The sequence below is a fragment of the Lactuca virosa genome, chromosome 6 (genome assembly GCF_052849685.1).
Source record: "Lactuca virosa cultivar CGN04683 chromosome 6, Lactuca_virosa_CGN04683_v6, whole genome shotgun sequence".
Classification (NCBI taxonomy): domain Eukaryota; kingdom Viridiplantae; phylum Streptophyta; class Magnoliopsida; order Asterales; family Asteraceae; genus Lactuca; species Lactuca virosa.
The window spans coordinates 111,197,976-111,217,963 of record NC_136431.1 but is presented as its reverse complement, the minus strand read 5'-3'; positions in this window follow the sequence as shown (position 1 = coordinate 111,217,963).

Below are 19,988 nucleotides of genomic sequence, written 5' to 3'. Positions count from 1 at the left end.
AGAGCCCTCTCAGTAAACATCTTGGTGATCTCCGTCACCATCTCTGTCGTCTGTCTCAAATCCAGGTACTCCTGAGCCAATCTTTCCCTCTCCACCAGGGGAACATACCTCGTGTGAAACATCTTTGGGAAATGCTCCCAAGTAACAACAATCCTCTGCTCAAGATTATAAGAACCGGTCACCAGGTTCCACCACTCCTTCGGGCCTAAACGAAGAAGGTTCAAGGCGCACCTGACCTTCCAGTCCCCGGATAGGAACATATGAAGAAGCATCCCTCCACATCAGAAATCCATATCATAGCCACAATCGGGTCCTTGACCCTATCAAACTCCGAGGTCTTCGTGTTGCTGAATTAACGGTACTGGAATGAACCTCCTCCTCGACCTCCTGCAGCAGCGACGACTACAGTAGCAGCAACCTCCGCCAAGGCGGCATACCGCTCATCAAATAGCTCAATCATCACGGTCTTGATAGAATCAAAAACCTCAGGGATGGCACCCCAGACAGAAGCAACCACCTTAGTATCAATCAACTCACGGATGTCGTCATCTATCAATCATGGCCTATCCTGGCCACCAGATCCTCTCGTGAACACCATACTGAAAATGAACCAAAAGTATATAAGAAATTCCACGATTATACTATTACAACCATCACAAAGAGGCTAAACCCTCGGGGTTTGTTTTTTCCTTGCTACGCGTACGGGTCCTGTGCTTCCAATAGTATAGGCCTATACTACATTCCACACCTACCCGTATTTGTCTCAATGGATCGTCACAACTACCCGAAACAAACCCAACAACTAGAATACGCATACATCCTATTCTCACTCTCTCGTGAATGGTGAATCACCCTTCAGCTCGCTTACTACACCCACTCATGAAACTTCCACCAACCATGCAACCGCTCGTGCATGCTTATCATATATAACACTAGATTCCATAGATAGTCGAATACTTGATTCTACCCTAATCCCACAACCAAACAAGGAATAGGAAATAAGGCTAAACCAAACATACTCAGGCTATAAAATCTTAGTTATATGCAACTATGATGCACACACTAAGCAACTACAGTAATGATGTCAATTTCATATATCATACAAGAAATTCTCCTAGGCTATCAAACATCATACATCAGGCAATTGTATCATGCAATTCTTGAAGATCCATAGCCTATTACTAGCATGCAGTTCTATCTTAAACATCATAAACAAATAACAGTGTGGGTAACTTGGGGTATACTTTCTTGCTTCAACTGATCGTACACATATCATACATCCTTGGTTACATTCGAAAAATGTGAAAACCATTTTGAAAAATCTTACAGGTCCTTAGTTTGAGTCCGGATTCATACGAATGCTCATCCAATTCACTCAAACCAGGGATCTGATACCAACTTGTAACATCCTAAAAATCACGATAAAATTTTTCATTTTTCAATTACGATAAAATCATTGTTTCCAATCAAAACCCAAGTCAAAATCAAATGTCAAATACAATATCCCAAAATTAGAGTATCATAAAATCTCCAAAACATGTCACTAAAGGATGTGCACGATCACTCCTTCTCCTTGCCCCGATAATCAAAAGTACCTGAAACATAACACTTAAACCGTAAGCCAAAGCTTAACGAGTTCCCGCAAAGTACCACACACAACCAAAAAGATAATAACATGCAAATATGAGCCTTCAGCCTGACTGAACCGCCTCGCAGGGCATACAGTCTATCTGGACCGCTCTCAGGGCCTTCGGCCTGACTGGTCCATCTTTCGGTCCTTCAGCCTATCCGGACCGCCCCAGGTATCTTGGCCGTCAACGCAAAGCAGGACCGCCTTAACCCAACAAACTGTAACATGTCGACATATATAATAACAATCAATAACCAACAAGTACAGATAATCAGACTGATCTACCAATCTAACACATACTTAGTGAACATAGGTAATCATACAGATCTACCAGCCTATCGTATAACCATCACAACATCAATCCAATACACACCAGGATACATAATCTAGTGGGTCGACATTGGTGCCTTTGACGTACAAGTACAGTGAGGAAAAACTCACTTCACAGTTTAAAATGTAGCTGAACAAATCACAGCTCCAACCGTTGACTCTATAGGTCACCTATACAAAAAGCAGTGACCTAATCTCAAACTAGTGCTCAAAATAACCAAAGTACCACTAAGTAAAACCTGTTGAAAATCCTAGTCAATGGCAAGGTCAAAAAGTTAAAGACCCCCTTTTAGGTAGAGTACGCCCTGCGTACTCCCCTCTACGCCTAACGTAGAGGGTGCCTCTCAAGTCACAGGTTCGAAACCTAGTACGCGCAGCGTACCCGAGGTAAATCTCCATTTCACCTTTAAGTTCTTATTTCATTAAGCCAAAGCACCAAACTTCAGATCCAGGAAAAAGGGACGTCTTAATGGATAAAGTCTCTGACTTTATCCATTTGCATGCATACAAGAGGGTAAAACCCAAATCCTTGGTCCAAAAGTCATCCAAAGTCCGAAAACTCTTTCATGGATTAATGAGAATACCAAAGCTCTCATTTTTATGAATCTCTGAGCCCAAAACTACAGATAACTACATTTCAAGGACCTGAAGTAGCTTATACTCCACTAGACCAAACTATGGGACCAAAAGTGTACACAAAATCTAGACTAGAAGGATCTTAGCAAATAACTCATCAAGATCAAAACTTTATACATCCTAAAGATGCTTGAGGGTGAGATACTTATGGATCTAAGTGGTCTTAACTTTATCAGAGCTACAGTAGTAGCCCGAATGATGTGGTCGGCACAGGTAGCGCATTCCCCAATAATTCCCAGTCCAACGAAGTTGATCCTGAAGCCTTGTATCGAAAGTGTTCCCGATGGCCTCGATCAGGTGAGCGTGTCTCGAGAAGCATCTACGATATGAAAAAAGATTGGATCTGATGAACAATCGTTGAAGGGGAGGCCAAGGGAGAAACTTGGATTTGATGGGAGGATTGTTGGGATGCAAACCCAATCCCACATCGGTAAAAAGAGAAACTATATGCTAGCATATAAGGCAATGGGTAATCCCTTCTATCACCAATTGATTTTAGAAAATGGAACCTTATTGTTCTTCTATGTTGAGCATGGTTGGGCTAGTTGCGATCCTAACACCATTATCTTCTCCTTCCTTCAAGAACACAAAAATACACTCTCTCAAGCTCAAAATTCCCATATAATGGATTAGGGTTTGCAAGGGACGATTTGGGAGATGGAGGCTGATGAGGGGAAAAGTATTGAGGAGATAATGATGCTTAAATAAGGCTCAAACCCTAAAAATTATGGTTTGACCCCTAGCCACGTACGCCCTACGTACGCTTGGGTACGCCCAGCATACTAACATAGATAAATTACCTGAGCAAGGGTGCTACATGATAAATATGTTCCTTCAATTCTATAATAGTCAGTTCTCACGACGTGAGCAACCATGCGTCATATTGTGACGACGGGACTTTGATCAACTGGGATTACATCTGATTCTTGACCACGACGTGAATGTTAGATTACCACATCATGATGATGGGGGATTGACTAGTCAAATGTTAACGGTTGTCTTTATCACGACGTAGACATCCTAGTGCCATGACGTGACGAAGAAAACTGATCAGGCTAGCATTGCGATGAATGCTTGGCTCGCGACGTGACACTCTTATAGCCACAACGTGAGACATATATGGTCATAACCATTTTTATTTGAAGTTATGTTTTTTATCAGTTCGTTGTGTAATATTTTAAGGGTGTTAGAGTGCTTGTTTAAAAGTGATTTTCCTCTGTTCAAAGCTCCATATAACTTGGACTAGAGATGAGTCATTTCTTGTGGTTGTTTAAGCACTTGTTTAGGAAATTGCATGCTCTAGTACATATGTATGGTCTATATGATGTTTGTGTGATACCATGATATGAATGTGTGAGATATTTGCAATATGAATTTGTGAAGTATTGATAGCAACAATTGATTTAGGAAAACCTTTGGTATGTTAGAATTCTTAAATTGATCATTTGATGCAAAAGTGGGTGTTAGGATCATGCTAGTAGTGAGTATTGTTTATGGTGTTAAAATGTGATGATATGCATGGAGTTTCTCTGTTTTGTCTTACTTTATTGAAACTAAGAAGTGTATGCTAGAAGTTGGTTGTTAAAAGGTGTAACTCTCTATATGCTACAAATTGATGTTATGTGGTAATTTTGAGAACATATCTTTGATGTATGATATGAGATGTAATATCCCTTGGATTAATAATAATAATATACAATCACGATTACATAATGAAATTGGTGAGGTGTGTGTATACCCATACAAGTGGATTAATTAATTATAAAATTAATTAAAAAAAGGGAATACACATAGCAGGGGAAAAAGGGTAGAAACCTAAACTAGGTACGTGTCCTATGGGATATCACATTAAAAGGATATCGTTGGAAGAAAAGAGCTTAAGCCAAGTCAATGTCGAGTGGTTTTCTAGGTAACCATTTTGAAACATGGTTCTGGTGTACTTGGTGTACATGAACTGGAGTGATGTTGACTACTTGGAGATGCCAGATCAAGCATCACGTTTGGGTGTAGGTATGCTAATCGAGGTGTCGAATACCACCCTTAAACGACAAAACATCATGCTCGTACATGCAAAGTCGGAGTAATGAAGACGGAGAACTAGGGACAACGTTACGGGTGGGAGTCGTGTCCCATTTGGTGCATTGGGTCACCAGGTATTGTTAGTAGCGAACATGGTATTTATTTGGGGAGTTTTAGCTATGACATAGACTGTAGATAGTAAGGGACAATAATAGTAATTATAGAGAAATAAATAAATTAATAATTACTGTGATGAAAAGAATCTCCAAATTAATATATGATTAATATATTAATAACTATATCGATGTATGTTGTTTGGTTTGAATAGATTGCATGACTAAACATAATGTATGAAGTATGTTTTATTTCTCTATCCATGTGTGTAACGCCTGGTTCCTGGTACGTATTTGATTTAATAATTATTCAATTTATAAGGGCAACTCGACGAGTTGGAAGCCCATAACTTGTCGAGTAGAGATCAGATGGGCCGTGTGATTTAAGTAATCCACTCGACGAGTTGAGAGGCCTCAACTCGACGAGTAGGGTGGCAGAGGAGAAACCCTAATTTCCGGGGTTTGCACCCTATTTAAACGTCTTAAACCTTTCATGTTGGCCTCATTTCCAGCCTCCAAGTCCCAAACCCTAAATATCGAAACCCTAATGCTATTGTGAGTGTGTGTGAGCTATTCAAGTGATTTAGTGTGTGTTTTGAAGCTACTGGAAGAAGGAGAAGCTTGAGGACACAAGAAGGAGTCTATAGATCCATAACCCTTGTTTCATCCACGATATTTTGCTAGTAAAAAGCTTGAACCTTTCTTTGTAGTTATTTAGATATCCATTCTTGAATTTCCTTGCTTATTTTGATCCAAATGATATGATTCTTGGGATTTGGACGTCTCAAGTGGAGCACACTTCAGATATAGGGCCTTAAGGGGTTTTCATAGCATAAAGGTGCCAACTTTATGGCCATGGAAGTCCCATGCAACCTCTAGAATATCATTTTGGTCTTTTAAAGCTTTTATGACCATGCATGAGGATAAAGTTTAAGGCTTTACGTGATTATTTAGTCCCTAGAGTCTAGATCTATGATCTCAGGGTCTATCTCTTAGTTTTGATGGTGTTTGGATTAAGACCTTGACCTTTTTAGGTTAGGGTTTGAGCTCAATCCATTTAGGAAGGGTATCAAGGGGTAAAGTAGGAAACTTTACCCTTCTAGAGGCTTTTTCAGTTGAGATCTGAAGTTTAGGGTTCAGATTTAAAGGACAATGGCTTAATGAGTTAAGAAAGGACAATGGATCACGATTCCACGATTCTATGGATTATGGGAACTCGGCGAGTTGAAGGGTAAACTCGATGAGTTGGGTCAACTTAAAGCGTTAACTTTGACCATGACTTTGACCACAGTTGACCCAAAAAGGGGTATGAGTATAAATGGTATCTAAGGGTTTTTTTTTTGGATTCAGGGAGTGTGTAGAGCTGATTCCGAGACAGAGACGCTTCAACTATCATTCGAGTTTGGAGGTGAGTTTTCCTCCTGTATGAACGGGTCGAAGGCACCAATGCCGACCCGTATATCTATGCTAGTATGTTCCGGACCTGGGTCCGATGTCGGGCAGTGCCCGATGTTGGTTTATATGTTTCCGGATTCTGATCCGATGTCGGGCAGTGTCGGAGGAATGTTTGTATGCTTGATGTCTTTGTGATTCTTTCATGTGCCTGTTTTGTATGTTTCCGGACTTTGGTCTGATTCCAGGAAAAAGCCTGAGGAATGTTTGTATGCTTCCGGATTTCAGTCCGATGTCGGCCGGGGCCCGATGAATGTTTATATGTTTATGTAATGTGATTAGTTATGTGTATTTCTTGATATGTTTATATGTATACCGAGCTTTTCTCGATGTCGGGCGGTGCCTGATGCCAGGCGGGGACCGATGCCGGATCTTGGTCCGATGCCGGGTGGGGCCCGATGTCGGAGTTTTCCGATGCCGGGCGGGGCCCGATGTAGCGGGCAAGGCCCATGATATGTTATTATGTGATTATGTGATTATGTATGGTATGTGGTAGTTTGGTGAGACTCACTAAGCTTCGTGCTTACAATTTTCAGTTTTGGTTTAAGGTACTTCCGGTAGCAAGGGGAAGAGTTTGGGATGACTGCAGTGCACACACCATGATTTTATCCTGGGATGTTTTTACTCTGATATATTCGATGATGCTTATGATGTTTCGAGATACGATGAGTTATGATTTTATATGATGATTTGATAACTATGTTTTTATTAATAATTAAAAACGAAATTTTTGGACCGTATTTTTGGGATGTTTCAAGTTGGTATCAGAGCATTGGTTTGATGAATTCGGGCACACTCTCATGTGTGTCTGAACTCAAACTAAGGACTTGGTATAAATTTTTTTAAAGGAAGAACTATTTTTACAAAAAGGATTTTGAAAAGAGAAAAGGTGTGGTGCATGCAATCAGCCGAGCTCAAGTAAGTTCTCCTAAATTACCCATACAAGTTTGTTATGTTATGATATTATTATGAGAACCGCATGCTAGATTAGGGCTAAGGATCTAGGAATGATGCCTTGCATGCCTGTTATATGTGTATGAGAAGTGCATGCTAGATTAGGGCTGAGAATCTAGGAAGGATGCCTTGTATGCCTGCTGTATGAGCTTATTGAATTGTATGCTAGTACTGATTAGTTAGTAATATGACAGCCTGATTAAAATATGCTTGGTTTGGTTTACTCAATGCTCGAATGCTGCTTGCTTTGTACTTTTAAGAGTTCTAGTTATCTTTAACTAACTAGTAAACGAATACGTTAAGTTACATATTACGAGAACTAAATAATTTCAGAAGGTTAGGTTTAGCCCTATTTCGCAGCTCTTGTCTGAGTCCAACCATTGTAGGGTAGGACCTCTCATTCGAAGAATTATCTAGTCTTAGTGATATGTAATGGTATTCGCGAGCTAGTTAGGGAAAGATAGCAGCTGATGGCGGAGAGTGGATCGGAGATTACCCTAGGGCAAGCCTAGGATGAGATTAGCGTGAAGGGCAGTAGTAGTAGAAGCGGCTTGGTGGAGTCAAGGCGATTCTTGAGGAAAGTACGGATAGATGTGGAAGGTAGTATGGGCCCGTACTACTGAAAGCAGAGGATTCGTACTCGAGTCATGGAAAACTGAGATGAATCTAGGGAACTGTAGTGTGTGTGGTACCTCGAGTTATGATGAGTATTTTGATGATTTATTATGGTGTATTTTCAGTATGGTGACGCTACGCACTAGACCAGTTGGCAGTTCAGGTGTCGGTGAGAGATCAGGCTCGGGCTCTGGATTCGGTCAGCTCGATGATCATATGAGGGAGTTCATTTCATCTGAGATCACGCACAGTATTTTGGACCAGAATCCTGTGATCTTCGGTACGGTCAATGAGGGCATCTTGGAGATTCTCGACGAGAGGTTGGGTGCATTTCGCACCGAGATGGCGGCCATGCTAGGGGCACACACGATGGCATTTGATATGTGCATATTTAGCTATATATTTCGATTAGAATTTGATTACTTTTTGGCTAATTTATTGCAGATTATGGACAAAAGGTACTTAATAATGTTTAAATTGTATTTACAGTCTAAAAGATGTGCTCGGAAGCAAAAGGAAGCGGGAAATGCAATCGGGAACTCGGGAATTGAAGAAAGAAGACAAAAGAGTCAAAATCTTGAAGGACTCGGCGAGTTGGATGTCTACTCGACGAGTCCACACAAATGTTCGCGAAGCAAATACAAGTCCTTGCCGTACACGGATTTTTAATAGGAGACTCGGCGAGTCGGTTATCTACTCGGTGAGTAGCCCCTGTTTTCTGAAGTCTATAAATAGAAGCCAATTGCTGAAACCAAACCCCTCTCTGGAACCCTTGGGGATTAATTTGCGACTTAAGGTGCAGCTGGAGCTCTGGAATTTGTGGAGAAAACCCTAACCTTCGATTTTAAGGAGATTAAAGGCAATCTAAGTTTACTCTTTACTTTATCTCTTGTTTTAACCATGTGTGAAATACTAGATCTTGTTTTTGAGTCACTTTCTGCTGTAATCATGAGCTAAACTTTATATCTTCTGTTTAGGGTAGATGAATTTATAACTATGGTTTGATTTGTGGTTGGATTAATTGAATATTGGTGAGTTTTGTTTTATTAAGCTTGTTAAAGAACCTTATGCATTATCCACAATTATTTTCTGTTAATTAACAAGTAATTAAGCTGCATGAACATCTCTTAATTGCTTATCTCATATGATTTATGTGAAAACATTGTTATGTGCCTAAGAATAGCGAACATGAAACTAGGGTTAACTAGAAAATGGGTAAGTTAATTTGTGAGCTTGTGTGACAAACCATCAACAAGAGGTTAATTGAATTAGTAATTTGATTAGCTAACTACAAGTCTTAATTAACCCGAATAAATAAACTAGGAAATTTATTAATTTAATCACTTGATCACTGCTTAAATTGATCTGTTTTCTAAGGATTGGTAATAGTGAATGTGAACCCAATCACCTTAATCGGTAGCCAATAACAATTAATCCATTGCACTTGCCATAAAATCAACCATAGGAATAAATGAATCGAACCTAAACAGAAGTCTTCTTATTATTGAATTTAGTTGGTTTTTACTTGCTTTAGCTGTTAGTTACTTAATTTGCATGTTAGTTAATTGTTTAAGTTTCTAGTCTTGCAAAAATAGAGAAAACCTTTCACTTTTATTACTTGTTTTAGATAATTCTAGTCATTAGCTTAATTAACGTTCCCCGTGTTCGATACCTTGCTTACTAAGCTATACCACCAATTGACAGGTCCACTGCCTTTGTGTGTCTAAATTATATCTTAAAAGTAGGACTAAAACTAGTGCATTTATATACACATCAACATTCAGGGAGTTCCGAGCTTGTGGAGCTCCAAACTATCATGGGGCTCGGGACCCCATTGCTAGCAGTAGGTAGTTGGCTGATGTCGCCAACGCCTTTCGTAACAGCCGATGTCCCGAGGGGGACAAGGTCCGACTTGATTCCTGCCTTCTGAAGGACAGGGCACGTGATTGGTGGGAGGAGGTTGGACATGCTATTGGAGATGATGCAGCTCTTGATGCGATGACCTGGAGTGACTTTTCGGTCAGGTTCAGGGCCGAGGTTGCACCTGTGATTGAGGTGCAACAACTTGCTAGGGAGTTTCAGGATCTCCAGCAGACTACTGAGACGGTGACCGAGATCACCGCCATGTTGAGAGAGAGGGCCCTTCTTGTTCCGCAGTATGTCGCGGATGAGAAGATGAAAAAGGCCCGATATCATGAGATGTTGCGGAGTGATATCTGCCAGTTTGTGAGTCGATCCAGCTGCAAGGTTCTGGAGGATATGATTGTGAGGGCTCGGGAGAGGGAGCTGGATTTGGAGATGGAGAAGAATAGGAAACCAGAGGGGGTTCATACAAGGAGTGCAGGAAAGAAGCCCAAGGTATCAGATCACCGATTGAGGAGCCAGTAGGGTCACAGCCGCTATGGAAAGTGCGGCAAGTTGCACGAGGGAACGTGCAAGGCAGGTAGTTTGGGCTTCTTTAAGTGCGGCCGAACAAGTCATGTCAGCAGGGATTGTACTGCTACCACCACCACCATAGTATCAGATCTGATTTGCTTCCAGTGCAATCAGAGGGGACACAAGCGGTCCCAATGCCCGAGTTTAGCAGCAGCAGGACAGGTGGCGGCACCCGCTCCTGCTACATTGAGGATTACCAATGGCCGTCAGGGTCGGTCAGAGGCGCCTGTGGCGAAGAGCAGAGCCTTTCAGCTGACAACAGAGGAGGCACATGCAGCTCCCGATGTGGTGACGGGTATGTATCTTCTCCTTATCTCTTTATTTATATTTATTGTTGCTTATGTTTATGTGTTTCATTATAGGATTGTTCCTTGTGAACGATATATCTACTATGGTATTATTCGATTCGGGGGCTACCCGATCTTTTGTGTCGCTCACGCTCAGCAAGCGATTTGTGGGAGCTCCAGGGGAGCTGGACTGTCCACTTGATGTAGAGATAGCTGATGATAGGACCGTTCGGGTTGCGAGGGTTAATCGGGGATGCACACTGTAGTTGTTTGATGAGCAGTTCTCCGTGAATTTAGTCCCCATTCCCATGCGAGGGAATAAGGTTATCGTGCGGATGGACTGGTTGAGCCCCAACGGGGCAGTGATCGACTGCGAGTAGTAGCTAGTGCGAGTTCGGACCCTAAGTGGGGGAGGGTTAGTGATTCAGGGTGAGAGGCTGCAACATGGGCCGACTTTATGTTCAGCAGTGAGAGCTAGGCGCTACCTTCAGCAGGGTTGCGCAGGTTATGTCGCCTATGTTATGGATACCCGGGAGAAGGGTAGGGCGACAATGGATGATGTACCTATCGTACGGGAGTACCCGAACGTGTTCCCAGAGGACTTTCCTGGGGTACCTCCGGAGAAGCAGGTAGAGTTCAGGATTGAACTAGTTCTTGGTGTGGCTCCGATAGCCAAGGCACCATATCGGTTGGCTCCTCCCGAGTAGAAGAGTTGTCTACACAACTGCATGAGCTGTTAGACAAGGGATTTATCAGGTCGAGCAGTTTGCCATGGGGAGCCCCAATTTGTTTGTGAAGAAGAAGGACGGGTCACATCGGATGTGTATAGATTACCGGGAGCTGAATAAAGTAACGGTGAAGAACCGTTATCCCCTCCCGCGGATTGATGATTTATTTCACTAGCTTCAGGGTGCATCTTGGTTATCCAAGGTTGATCTGCGATCAGGTTATCACCAGATGCGAGTCAGGGACGACGACGTGCCGAAGACAGCCTTTCAGACTCGCTATGGTCACTATGAGTTCGTGGTGATGCCGTTTGGGCTCACCAATGCTCCTGCCGCGTTCATGGATCTCATGAAACGCGTGTGCAGACTAATGCTAGACCGGTCTGTAATAGTCTTCATCGATGATATCTTGGTTTATTCCAAGACTCAGGAGCAGCAAGAGGATCACCTGAGGGAGGTGCTGGAGGCACTGAGGAGGAAGAGACTTTTCACAAACTTCTCCAAGTGTGAGTTCTGGTTGTGCGAGGTGCAGTTTTTTGGGCACCTTGTCAACCAGAAGGGTATTTTGGTCGATCCGGCCAAGATAAAGGCCGTGATGCAGTGGGAGATTCCGAGGTCTCCATCTGAGATTCGAAGTTTTCTTAGCTTGGCGGGTTACTATAGGAGATCCATCCATGATTTATCCAAGATTGTTGTTCCCTTGACCCGACTGACCAAGAATTTGGTGACATTCCGCTGGGGGCCTGAGCAGCAGGAAGCCTTCGAGACTCTCAGGCAGCGGTTGTGCGAGGCACCGATTCTGACTTTGCTGGAGGGAGTCGACGATTTTGTGGTTTACTGTGACGCTTCGATCACAGGCATGAGTGCAGTACTGATGCAACGGGGTCACGTGATAGCGTACGCTTCGAGGCAGTTGAAGCCTCACGAGGCGAATTACCCGACATACGATTTGGAGCTGGGGGCTATGGTTTTCTCCCTCAATATTTAGCGACACTACCTCTATGGGGTTCGTTGTACCATTTACACGGACCACAAGTGCTTGAGGAACCTGCTGGATCAACCGAATATAAACATGAGGCAGCGTCGGTGGTTAGATGTGGTGAAGGATTTCGACTGTGAAATCCTTTATCACCCGGGGAAGGCCAATGTGGTGGCCGATGCTCTTAGCCGCAAGTCAGTGGCGGATCCGATTCGAGACATATGTCTGAGGATGATAGTGATTACTCCGTTAATGGAACGAATTCGGGAGGCACAGGTCGAGGGTATGAAGGAAGAACGCCGGAAGTGTGAGCGGATCGTAGGCCAGGTGGCCTCATTTGATTATGACAGCCGTGGGTTGTTGACCCTGCATCGTAGGGTCTGGGTTCCTTACTGGGGCGGGGTACGCCAAGTCAAGATTCTCCATCCATCCCGGGGCGACGAAGATGTACAGTGATCTTCGCCCTGATTATTGGTGGCCCTGCATGAAGGGGGACACAGCATGGTATGTGGAGCGGTGCTTAACTTACAGGAAAGTCAAGGCCGAACACCAGCGACCTCACGACAAGATGTAGCCATTGGATATTCCTGTGTGGAAATAGGAAGACATCACTATGGATTTCATCACAAAGCTTCCCAGGACCGCACGTGGAGTGGATGCGATTTGCGTCATCGTGGATCGGTTAACCAAGAATGCTCATTTCATTCCGATCCAGGAGATTATATCGGCTGAGAAGCTAGTCGAAATCTACGTATGCGAGGTAGTGGCACGTCATGGAGTGTCGATTTTGGTTGTGTCAGACCGAGATGTTCGCTTCACCTCCAGGTTTTGGAAGCGGTTTCACGACGATATGGGTACTCGTCTTCATTTCAACACAACTTTTCACCCTCAGATGGCTGGGCAGAGTGAGAGGACGATCCAGACTCTCGTGGACATGCTGCGCGCATGTGTATTGGATTTTGGTGGCAGTTGGGATACGTATCTTCCGTTAGCAAAATTTTTGTCTAACAACAGTTATCACGCCAACATAGATCGACCTCCCTTCGAGATGCTCCATGGGAGGAAGTGTAGGACCCCGATTTGTTGGGGTGAGATCGGTCAGAGAGTCATTGGAAGTACTGATGTGGTACTCAAGACCACTGAGATGATTCAGCAGGTACAGAGCAGGCTCTAGACTGCTCAGAGTCGGCAAAAGAGCTATACCGACAAGCGTCGATCGGATTTGGAGTTCCAGGTGGGAGATAATGTTCTCCTGAAGGTGTCACCTTGGAAAGGTGTCATCCGGTTCAGGAAGCGGGGCAAGCTGGGTCCCAGGTACATCGGTCCGTTCAGGGTTGTGGCTCGGGTGGGCCGGGTTGCATATCGACTGGATCTGCCAGTCGAGCTTAGTCAGATCCACAATACTTTTCATGTCTCCCAGCTGCGGAAGTGCTTAGTGGACGATTCTGCAGTTGTGGCTTTGGAGGATATTCAGGTGGCCGACCTCCTGAATTACATCGAGAGACCAGTAGCTATGCTCGATAGGAAGACGAAAACCTTGAGGAACAAGGTTGTACAGTTGGTGAAGGTGCAGTGGCAGCACCGTAAGGGCTCAGAATGGACTTGGGAGCCAGAGGAGGAGATGAGGGAACATTACCCAGAGTTATTTGAGGTAGCAGACTTCGAGGACGAAGTCTGAGACAAGTGGGGTGAATTGTAACGCCTGGTTCCTGGTACGTATTTGATTTAATAATTATTCAATTTATAAGGGCAACTCGACGAGTTGGAAGCCCCAAACTCGTCGAGTAGAGGTCAGATGGGTCGCGTGATTTAAGTAATCTACTCGACGAGTTGAGAGGCCTCAACTCGACGAGTAGGGTGGCAGAGGAGAAACCCTAATTTCTGAGGTTTGCACCCTATTTAAACGTCTTAAACCTTTCATGTTGGCCTCATTTCCAGCCTCCAAGTCCCAAACCCTAAATCTCGAAACCCTAATGTTATTGTGAGTGTGTGTGAGCTATTTCAAGTGATTTAGTGTGTGTTTTGAAGCTATTGGAAGAAGGATAAGCTTGAGGACACAAGAAGGAGTCTATAGATCCAGAACCCTTGTTTCATCCACTACATTTTGCTGGTAAAAAGCTTGAACCTTGCTTTGTATTTATTTAGATCTCCATTCTTGAATTTCATTGCTTATTTTGGTCCAAATGATATGATTCTTGGGATTTGGACGTCTCAAGTGGAGAACACTTCAGATCTAGGGCCTTAAGGGGTTTTCATGGCATAAAGGTGCCAAGTTTATGGCCATTGAAGTCCCATGCAACATCTAGACCGTCATTTTGGTATTTTGAAGCTTTTATGGCCATGCATGAGGATAAAGTTCAAGGCTTTACGTGATTATTTAGTACCTAGAGTCTAGATCTATGATCTCAGGGTCTATCTCTTAGTTTTGATGGTGTTTGGATTAAGACCTTGACCTTTTTAGGTTAGGGTTTGAGCTCAATCCATTTAGGAAGGGTATCAAGGGGTAAAGTTGGAAACTTTACCCTTCTAGAGGCTTTTTCAGCCGAGATATGAAGTTTAGGGTTCAGATCTAAAGGATAATGGCTTAATGAGTTAAGAAAGGGTTAACAGACTGAGGAACTCGACGAGTTCAAGGATGGACTCGACGAGTTGAATTGAAGTGTCCCGATTCTATTGAAAGGAAGAAGTTGGCGAGTTCAAGGATGGACTCGACGAGTTGGATCGTGATTCCACGATTCTATGGATTATGGGAACGCGACGAGTTGAAGGGTAAACTCGACGAGTTGGGTCAACTCAGAGCGTTGATTTTGACCTTGACTTTGAATTTGACTTTGACCACAGTTGACCCAGAAAGGGGTATGAGTATAAATGGTATCTAAGGGGTTGTTTTGATTCAGGGAGTGTGTAGAGCTGATTCCGAGACAGAGACGCTTCAGCTATCATTCGACTTTGGAGGTGAGTTTTCCTCCTGTATGAACGGGTCGAAGGCCCTAATGTCAGCCCGTATATGTATGCTAGTATGTTCCGGACCTGGGTCCGGTGCTAGGCAGTGCCCGATGTAGGTTTAAATGTTTCCGGATTCCGATCCGATGCCGGGCAGTGCCCGAGAAATGTTTGTATGCTTGATGTCTTTGTGATTCTTGCATGTGCCTATTTTGTACGTTTCCGGACTTCAGTCCGTTGCCGGGCAAAAGCCCAAGGAATGTTTGCATGCTTCCGGATTTCGGTCTGATGCCGGGCGGGGCCCGAGGAATGTTTATATGTTTATGTAATGTGATTAGTTATGTGTATTTGTTGATATGTTTATATGTATACCGAGCTTTGCTCGATGCCGTGCGGGGCCCGATGTCGGATCTCGGTCCGATGTCGGGCGGGTCCCGATACCGGACTTGTCCGATGCCGGGCGGGGCCCGATGTAGCGGGCAAGGCCCATGATATGTTATTATGTGATTATGTGATTATGTATGGTATATGGTAGTTTTAAGAGACTCACTAAGCTTCGTGCTTACCGTTTTCAGTTTTGGTTTCAGGTACTTTCGGTAGCAAGGGGAAGAGCTCGGGATGACTGCAGTGCACACAACATGATTTTAGCCTGGGATGTTTTTACTCTGATATATTCGACAGATGCTTATGATGTTTTGAGATACGATGAATTATGTTATTATGTGATGATTTGATAAGTATGGTTTTATTAATAATTAAAAACAAAATTTTTAGACTGTATTTTTGGGAGGTAAAGTTCTAGATTGATCTCATTCCTAGCATGGTCCTGATATCCAAGTCGCCATATCGGTCCGCTCCATCAGAGATGAATGAGATGTGTACTCAACTTCATGAATTATTAGAGCGAGGGTTTATTAGACCAATTTTCTTACATTGGGGAGAGCATGTTCTCTTCGAGAAGAAGAAGGATGGCTCTATGCGGATGTGCATTGACTACATGGAACCGAACAAGGTGAATGGGAAGAATAAGTACCCACACCCGAGGATTGATGACCTTTTTGATCAGTTGTAGGGAGCTAGTCACTTTTCGAAGATAGATTTGCAATCAGGGTATCATCAGGTGCATGTATGTGAGCAGGATGTTCCCAAGACCGCTTTCAGGACCCGATAACATTATAAGTTCCGGGTAATGCCTTTTGGTTTGATGAATGCACCTGCAGTTTTTATGGACCTGATGAATTGGGTATGTCGACCATTTATGGATAGGTCAATGATAATATTTATCGACGATATCTTGGTATACTCTCGGAGTGTCGAGGATCATCAGGGCATCTGCGAGAAGTTTTGGAAACTCTATGTAGGGAGAAACTTTACACAAAATTCTCCATATGCGAATTTTGGTTAAGGGAGGTCCATTTTCTTGGACACATTGTTGGTGCGCATGGGATCAAAGTGGACCCAACCAAGATAATGGCAGTCAGGGAGTTGCCAAGGCTGAAAACTCTTACTGACATTCGTAGTTTCTTTGGCTTAGTGGGTTATTATCATAGATTTATCAAATATTTCTCCAAGATCGTGGGTTCACTAACCAAGCTGACGAAAAAGACAAATCCATTTGTTTTGACTGATAAGCAGGAGGACACATTTCAGACATTAAAGAAGCTCTTGTGTGAGGCTCCTATTTTATCCCTTCCCAAGGGAAACAAGGACTTTATGGTTTTTAGTGATGTGTCATATTCGAGATTGGGTTGTGTACTCATGCAGCAAGGGAAAGTGATCAATTACGCTTCCTGTCAGCTGAAGAGCGTCGAGCGAAATTATTCGATACAAGATTTAGAGTTGGCGGCCGTGGTATTTGCGCTCAAGTTATGGTGATACTACTTGTATGGTACAAAGTGTACATTATATACTGATCATAAGAGCTTGCAACATATTCAGAACCATAAAGAGCTAAATATGAGACAACGACGATGGGTAGAGTTGCTAGCAGATTATGATTGTGAGATTGGTTACCACCCGGGAAAAGCAAATATAGTTGATGCTCTAATTCGTAAGGAGACGAGGGTGTCATATCACCTGAATTCTATGGAATTGGTTGTGGTACGGGGTATATTTGAGCAGTTACAAGCCGCTCAAACAGAGGGTTTGAAGGAAAGTCATATGAAAGAGGAGATAATGGTTAAGCAACAAGCTCGTTTGGTTGAGGATATTCGAGGACTTAGGACCTTTCAAGGGCGTTTGTGGGTCCCTAATATGGGTGATGTTCGTGACACACTGTTACGAGACACACATAGATTGAAGTATTCGATCCATACAGGTACAACAGAGATGTATCGAGACCTAAAAGCCAACTATTGGTGGCCAAGTATGAAGTGAGAGATAGCGAATTACGTGTCAGAATGCGTGACTTGTGAACAAGTCAAGGCTGATCACCAACAACCCTATGGTGAGTTATAGCAGCCGAAGATTCCAGAGTGGAAATGGGATAAAATTAGATAGATTTTGTTATAAAGTTACCGAAGACTGTGCGAGGTAATGACATGATTTGGATGATAATGGATTGGTTGACGAAAAGCACCCACTTTTTGGCAACCAGGGAAAATTTGGCCAAGATATATGTGGAGGAGATAGTTACATGGCATGGGGTACCACTATCTATCATTTCAGATCGTGATAGTCGATTTGCTTTGATATTCTGGTTGAAAATTCAGAAGGAATTAGGTACGAGAGTGCATTTGAGTATCGCCTATCATTACCATACCGATAGGCAGAGCGAGAGGACAATACAGACTCTGGAGGACATGTTACGAGCATGTGTCATTGAGTATGGATGGAATTAGGATACTCATTTTCCTTTGGTGGAGTTTTCCTACAACAACACCTACCATTACAGTATCGACATGGCCCTGTATGAGATGCTTTACGGGAGGAAATGTCACACTCCTACATGTTGGTCGGAACCGGGGAGAAATGCAGATGGGATCAAAGTGGACCCAACCAAGATAATGGCAGTCAGGGAGTGGCCAAGGCTGAAAACTCTTACTGACATTCGTAGTTTCTTGGACTTAGTGGGTTATTATCATAGATTTATAAAATATTTCTCCAAGGTCGTGGGTTCACTAACCAAGATGACGAAAAAGACAGAGCCGTTTGTTTGGACTGATAAGTAGGAGGACACATTTCAGAAATTGAAGAAGCTCTTGTGTGAGGCTCCTATTTTATCCCTTCCCAAGGGAAACAAGGACTTTATGGTTTTTAGTGATGTGTCATATTCGAGATTGGGTTGTGTACTCATGCAGCAAGGGAAAGTGATCAATTACGCTTCCTGTCAGCTGAAGAGCGTCGAGCGAAATTATTCGATACAAGATTTAGAGTTGGTGGCCGTGGTATTTGCGCTCAAGTTATGGTGATACTACTTGTATGGTACAAAGTGCACATTATATACTGATCATAAGAGCTTGCAACATATTCAGAACCATAAAGAGCTAAATATGAGACAACGACGATGGGTAGAGTTGCTAGCAGATTATGATTGTGAGGTTGGTTACCACCCGGGAAAAGCAAATATACTTGATGCTCTAAGTCGTAAGGAGACGAGGGTGTCATATCACCTGAAGTCTATGGAATTGGTTGTGGTACGGGGTATATTTGAGCAGTTACAAGCCGCTCAAAAAGAGGGTTTGAAGGAAAGTCATATGAAATAGGAGATAATGGTTAAGCAACAAGCTCGTTTGGTTGAGGATAGCCGAGGACTTAGGACCTTTCAAGGGCGTTTGTAGGTCCCTAATATGGGTGATGTCCGTGACACACTGTTACGAGACACACATAGATCGAAGTATTCGATCCATACAGGTACAAAAGAGATGTATCGAGACCTAAAAGCCAACTATTGGTGGCCAAGTATGAAGTGAGAGATATCGAATTACGTGTCAGAATGCGTGACTTGTGCACAAGTCAAGGCTGATCACCAACAACCCTATGGTGAGTTATAGCAGCCGAAGATTTCAGAGTGGAAATGGGATAAAATTAGATTGATTTTGTTATAAAGTTACCGAAGACTGTGTGGGGTAATGACATGATTTGGATGATAATGGATTGGTTCACGAAAAGCGCCCACTTTTTGGCAACCAGGGAAAATGAGAAGTTTTGGCCAAGATGTATGTGGAGGAGATAGTTACGCGGCATGGGGTACAACTATCTATCATTTCAGATCGTGGTAGTCAATATGCTTCGATATTCTGGTAGAAACTTCAGGAGGAATTGGGTACGAGAGTGCATTTGAGTATAGCCTATCATTTCCAGACTGATAGGCAGAGCGAGAGGACAATACAGACTCTGGAGGACATGTTACAAGCATGTGTTATTGAGCATGGATGGAATTAGGATACTCATTTTCCTTTGGTGGAGTTTTCCTACAACAACATCTACCATTCTAGTATCGAAATGGCCCTGTATGAGATGCTTTACGGGAGGAAATGTCACACTCCTACATGTTGGTTGGAACCGGGGGAGAAATGGTTCTTGAGTTCGGAAATCATACAAATTACTAAAGATAAAGTGAAGATAACTTGTGATCGGTTGCAGGTGGCACGTGAAAGGTAAAAGAAATATTCAGAACAGAAGAACAAATAGAAGACTTTTGAGGTGGGCGAGAAAGTGATGCTGAAAATCTCACCATGGAAGGGGATTATTCTCTTTGGAAAGCGAGGCAAGTTAGGACCTCCATATATTGGTCCACTTGTTGTGTTGGAGCGTATCGACGAACAAGGTTACATGTTGGAGTTACCGTCAGAATTAGAAGGGATACACGATGTGTTCCACATGTGTTACCAACAAAAATGTCTAGCTGAAGAACCAAGAATTTTATCC